This window comes from Ochotona princeps, chromosome 1 (assembly GCF_030435755.1).
Source record: "Ochotona princeps isolate mOchPri1 chromosome 1, mOchPri1.hap1, whole genome shotgun sequence".
NCBI classification, from domain to species: Eukaryota; Metazoa; Chordata; class Mammalia; order Lagomorpha; family Ochotonidae; genus Ochotona; species Ochotona princeps.
In genome coordinates this window covers 124,079,014-124,085,013 of record NC_080832.1, presented here as the reverse complement: position 1 = coordinate 124,085,013, position 6,000 = coordinate 124,079,014, and the positions used below count along the sequence as shown (strand labels likewise).

General features: G+C 45.8%; 1 protein-coding gene across 2 annotated transcripts in view; it reads left to right on the top strand.

The window, feature by feature from the left end:
* The first annotated feature begins 4,056 nt into the window (after positions 1–4,056).
* CDKAL1 (CDK5 regulatory subunit associated protein 1 like 1) overlaps positions 4,057–6,000 on the top strand; it is a 648,926-nt gene continuing 646,982 nt past the window's right edge. The window contains exon 1 of one of the 2 annotated variants that reach the window (XM_058667500.1): positions 4,057–4,290. The gene's annotated coding sequence lies outside the window, so the exon portion shown is untranslated. The remainder of the gene's footprint in view (positions 4,291–6,000) is intronic. The other variant, XM_058667489.1, reaches the window with a different exon arrangement.

Genomic DNA, 6,000 nt, shown 5'->3' with positions numbered 1-6,000 from the left:
CTCCCCCTTTACTCCAGATATAGGAAAAAAATGTGGAAATAATAGTTTTACCCACTTTCCCGTAGCCCTTGAACCTTTGTGCCCTAATTAACTATGTGAAGATTGTCAAAAATATGAAAAAAATAGGGAAAAAAACCTGAGCTCCTGAAGCAATAATACTCAGTAGCAGTGAGCATGGCTAGTGCCCATATTGTTTTTAAATGCCATTTTGTACTAACGGGAACCATGTGTCCCTGGAGAATGCCAAGGATGGGCCAGAGAAAGTGCAAGATGAGCCTGCAGCATGTTGTGGTTCCAGAAAACAAGGAAATTATCAAAAATACATAATGAATTAGAATGTTAAAAGACTACAGAAGCTAACCTGAAGGCTAATGATCGAATCTGGAATAGTTTGAGCAAAAAGTAATGCTAGTAATGGAGTATAAGCCATACAGTAAAATGAACACCCATGAGTGCATACCAATATAAATAATTGAATAGATAAATGAGAAGGGAAAATTCATTTAACGATATAAGGAGGAGTGATGGAAATGGAACACTACCATTTGGCAAATATCACAGCTATCATGGTTGCCTACAAGTATCATTAAGGGATGCTCAGAGTCGTGGGCAGCAATGTGCTTTGAAGCAGGATACTTGCATAAATTCGAAGTATCTTCCCACAAGACATTACCAAAAAAGGAAAAGCAGTTGTTTCACAGGGGGAAGACCAGGTGTACGGGGCGGTACCATAACTCAGGAGATATGCTGCACTAGGAGGGTCCCAGCACCCATTGCTTCTGGAATATTCTCGCCCCAAGCCTGTAACCTGAATTAAGCTGTGCAGGAAGAAATACTAGACAGACTCAAAGGAACTCTTTACAAAATAACTGGCTATTCCTCTTCAAAAGTGAAGAGCTGTCCTAGGTCAGTGTTCATTTCAAGGCATTGATCATTTTATTTAATCATCTGCAGATGCTGAAGGAAGATGATTCATGAATTGAGTATTTTTGTAACCTGAGAAAAATTTGAAACTATTTCAAAGTGCAAAGATTCTTAAGAGCCCCTAAAGCCCCTGTACTCCTGATCTCTTCTTTCTCACTTCACACCTGCTCATCTGCAACTTTCCTTTTTTTTTTTTTTAGTCGTTTAAAAAGATTTATTTTGTTGAAAGTGAGATTTGCAGAGAGGAGGAGAGACAGAAAGATCTTCGTCTGCTGATTCACTCCCCAAGTGGCCACAATGGTGGGAGATGAGCCAATCCGAAGCCAGCAGCCAGGAGCTTCCTCTGAATCTCCCATGTGGGTACAGGGTCCCAAGGCTTTGGGCCGTGCTCAACTGCTTTCCCAGGCCACAGGCAGGGATTTGCAAGGGAAGTGCGGGGGCCAAGACACGAACTGGCATTCATATGGGATCTCGGGGCATGCAAGGGGAGGATTCTAGCCACTAAGCTACCGTGTTGGGCTTTTCAATTTTTTTTGTTGTTATTTTGTTTTCATTGTTGATTTTTCTTCTTGTACAGCTCCAAGTTTTTTTTTGTAAAGATTTATTTTTAATTACAAAGTCACATATACAGAGAGGAGGAGAGACAGAGAGGAAGATCTTCCATCGGATGATTCACTCCCCAAGTGACCACAACGGCCAGTGCTGTGCCGATCCGAAGCCGGGAACCAGGAAACTCTTCCGGGTATCCCACATGGGTGCAGGGTCCCAAGACTTTGGGCCATCCTCGACTGCTTTCCCAGGCCACAAGCAGGGAGCTGGATGGGAAGTGGAGCTGCTGGGATTAGAACTGGCGCCCATATTGGATCCTGGCGCGTTCAAAGTGAGGACTTAAGCCGCTAGGCCACTGCGCTGGGTCCGAGTCCCAAGCTTTAAAGTAATCGTTTATTTATTTTTCTTATGCCCTTCATCTTATAGGCAGGAAATTATATGGGCTGGATCTTCAAACTACTTCTCATTACGACTACAGCTCTGCCCTGGTATTGGACGCTGTCAGTATTTTGTTGGAATATTGCAAAGCTTTCTTGTTTTTATTTATTTGAAGGAGAGAGTTGCAGAGAGAGGAAGGGACAGACACAGAGCGAGGTCTTCCATCTGCTGGGTCATTCCGTAAAGAGCTGCAACAAATGGAGCACGGGCAGGCAGAAGCCAAGAGCCAGAGGCTTCTTCTGGGTTTCCAGGTCTCCCAAGGTCCAAGCACCTAGGCTGTCTTTCGCTGCTTTCTCAGATGCATTAGCGGGGAGTTGGACCAGAAGTGGAACATTCAGACTGAAACTGGAGCTGCTTGGAGGTGACAGAAATTCACTCCAAGGAGCTTAAAAGCGGGGATTTGCTTCTTCACTAAATAGCTCAAAGTAAAACTGGCTCCGCACATGCTGAGAGCAGGAGCTTGTAGCTGTCTTTGGAACCTAGTGATTTCGCCTTTTGTTGTTTAACTTCACTTTCCTCTGAAATGGTTTTAATCTCAGGCAGGTGTTCTCCACACCGTCACCTGGAAGCTTTAGCCTCAGAGTGTGTTGATGGAGAGCCCAGAATTTGATTGTTTTACGCACCTGGTGGCAGAGAAACGTGCTGTTCCTATAGCTCTTGTCTAGGCCACAGGCCACTTGTACAGCTCCCCCAAAACACGTGGGGAGCGTGAAAAAATAGAATTACTTATAGAATTGAGAATCAGACCTACCTGTGTAAATTGATGAAGTAGAATGGCTGATGCTAGAAGTATAGCACTCTGACCCCTAGTGGTTAGGTTGCATAAAGAAAATTCACCATTAGTCTAAAGAATACTAGAGGTTAATTTACAAGAAGTTCCCCCACTCCCCCGCCTCCGCCTCATCTGCAGGGGACACCTTCTAAGACTCCCTAGTGGATGTCTGAAGTCATCAATATTATTGAATCCAATACTGATACTATTTTTCCCCCTAAGCACACATATTTATGATAAAGTAGGCATAGTGACAAATGAGCAATTGTCACATGATAAACCACAATTATTCTAGCAATGTATGCTAACAAAAGCTGTTTAAACTTAGATTATTTTTGGAGTTTTTCATTTGGTATTTTTGGGCTATGGTTGATTGGGAATAACTGAAACCTTGGAGAGCAGAATCGGCCATTAGCAGGTCTGCTGCAGTTCTCATCATGTGCTTCCATACCGTTTGCCCATTTCCAAGTACCAGCATGCTTCCCCCTCGTGTCTGTCCTCTGTGGTGAAAAATTCATCCATTTGGGAAACTTCTTCATTCTATCTTTACTGTCACCATCTTTCTTCTTGGGGTCATCCTGCACTTGAAAAAGAGCAAAATGACTGGATAGGCTCATTTGTTCTATTTGTGTTGACTGAGACACTATTACATGCAACGCCGTGTGCTAGGCCGTGGGATTCCAGGCGAGAAGGTCACGGAGGGACTAGGTTTGCTCTAAGCAGAGTAAATGGGGGCCACCCAATCTTGTTCAGCTGGCCTGCGGGGCACACCAGATCACAGTTTCTTATGGGTCTGCATTAAGCAGACAAAAGGGATATCTTCATTAGAAACAACTGTACTAGGAAAGGACAAAATAAGGAAACTGTTGCAAATCACTTTTAGACCTAAAGTTGGATGTAAACTCTCGATTTCTGGGTCCTGTTCATGGATTGTGGCTTCACTCCCCCCACCCCCAGTTGTTCTTCCTGTAAATAGCTCAAATTCCTAAGTCTTGGGTCAAGAATCACAAAGTAAAAGTACTGAGAATCAGTGTATTTCATTAACTGCCATCAAACTGCCATCTCATCACCCTGAAAATAAGGAAAAACAAATATAAAGCAAACCCCGAAACTGGCTTGATGTCCAATTATCTGTTAAATTTAATTGAGTAACTGACCTTTCCTATTCAAGCAGAACCACTTTTCACAAAGTTTAAGTAAGCTCGCAGAACAGTAAGGGAGAAATCTGGCTGTTAGGTTATCACAGAAGGGGATTCAAGAGTAACTTCGGCTAAGTGCTTCAAACTCCCTGCTCTGGCTATTGTAAGTGCTTTGTGAGTCATTATACATAAAATGTGAGAGACTGTTTATGGCAAGCGATTAGCTCAATGCGTGACACCTGAGTTGAGCAGAAGGAACCTATTTAAACGATTCAAGCACGTCACGCCGGAACTCGGCGCGCTCGGCGGTGACGCTGTTTGGCCTGTCGGGGACACCGTCGTCGAGCATGCGTAAATGAGCGTGGCGGGACGTGGGTGTCATGGCGCGCTCCATCTGAAGTCCGTAGTTTCGGCGCAGTGAGGGACAGGTTCTGGCTGTGAGCCGGTTGGTGAAGTCCTTATTGCGAGGTGAGACTGGCGGGTGGCTCGGAGCAGGGCGGAGAGTTGTCTGCGCCTCCCTCCTTTGTGGCGAGCCTGGTTTTCTCCGTTTTCCGTCTCGGACTGTTTGCCGTCTGGGATGGGGCTTCGGGAGGCAGGCGGCTTGGCTCTGCTGTTCTCCCACTTGCCTGGCTGGTCAGTCTGTGGGAAGTGACGGGGTGTGTCATAAGTTAGAGAGAGGTGTCTTATTAAGAATCCAGGTCGAAGTTAGCCAGAGGAGTAGGTGCTTCTCGCTTTTCTCCCTTGTTGTCTTGGGCTCGTGAAGCTTGTCAGGTTCTCGGGGGGACGTGTGTCTTTACCTGCGCACCTGATGACTGTGTCGTAGTGATTGGGGTTCTTGCATCGCATCCACGTGTGGGTGGTGTTCTCCAGACAGCCAACACCTGTCAGCACCAGGAGGTAGCCTTCTGGAACTTCAGCAGCGCTGTCCCAGGCAGCAGTTTCCCGCGGAGGCTGATCTCCTTGGAGGTAGTTGGGAGTCCTTGTGCTGTTGTTTTGAATGTTAAGACAAGCACCTTTTTTTTTTTTTCCTAATCACTTGATTTTCCAGACTCCTCTCTCAAGAGAACTTGAGACACATTGCTGATCCTCAAGGTACTGATTTTTAAGACGGCATGTTAAGCATTAGAATACGAGGAAAGGTAGCTTGATTTCTTGCAAAATTTACCACCATCGTTTTATGGAAACATTATGAATTTTTTTCATACCGCTAAATCCAAAACCTATTGTCAGCTGTTTTACTTAGCCTTTCATTTCCATCTGCACTGCTGACGGTGTCTACATTTTTTGCTCCGTTTGTTGGTCTTCTGTGGCCTGCCTTTCTCCTCTGCTGGCTGCTGCTTGGCTTCCGTTATAGACGGTTGTTCTCCACGTGACAGATTTGGAGTTCATCGTGGCTTGGTTTTCTCCCTGTGTGATGATGTAATCCATATGCTGTGAAACGTGTCATTATCTGTTCTTAGTTTATTTATTTATTTATTTTTAAAGATTTTATTATTATTGGAAAGCCGGATATACGGAGAGGAGGAGAGACAGAGAGGAAGATCTTCCATCCGATATTTCACTCCCCAAGTGAGCCACAACGGGCCGGTACGCGCCGATCCGAAGCCGGGAACCAGGAACCTCTTCCAGGTCTCCCACGCGGGTGCAGTGTCCCAATGCATTGGGCCATCCTCGACTGCTTTCCCAGGCCACAAGCAGGGAGCTGGATGGGAAGTGGAGCTGCCGGGATTAGAACCGGCGCCCATATGGGATCCCGGGGCGTTCAAGGCGAGGACTTTAGCCGCTAGGCCACGCCGCCGGGCCCTGTTCTTAGTTTATTATGCCACTCTAAGGGGTGTGAAATGGCATACTGGTGTGATTTGGATGTCCTTGATGGTTAATGATGTTGACATCTGTTTTTCTGTGCTTGTCAACCATTTGCTTATCTTCCTTGGAGACTTGTCTGTCCAAATACTTGGCTCCTATTTTAACGTTGTGATTGATTGGAATGGACCGAGGTAGAGGGGAGAGCGGTCTCCTAGCAACTGGCTGACTCTGCGATTGCTAGCCACATTTGGGCTTGAGACTCGGGACTGTAGGAGTTGGGAATGCAGTCTGAGTCTTCCAGCAGAGCGGCAGAATCTGACACTGGAGCTTCCCCAGTTGCCTCCCAGGGTGTTGATTAGCAGGAAGTTGGAG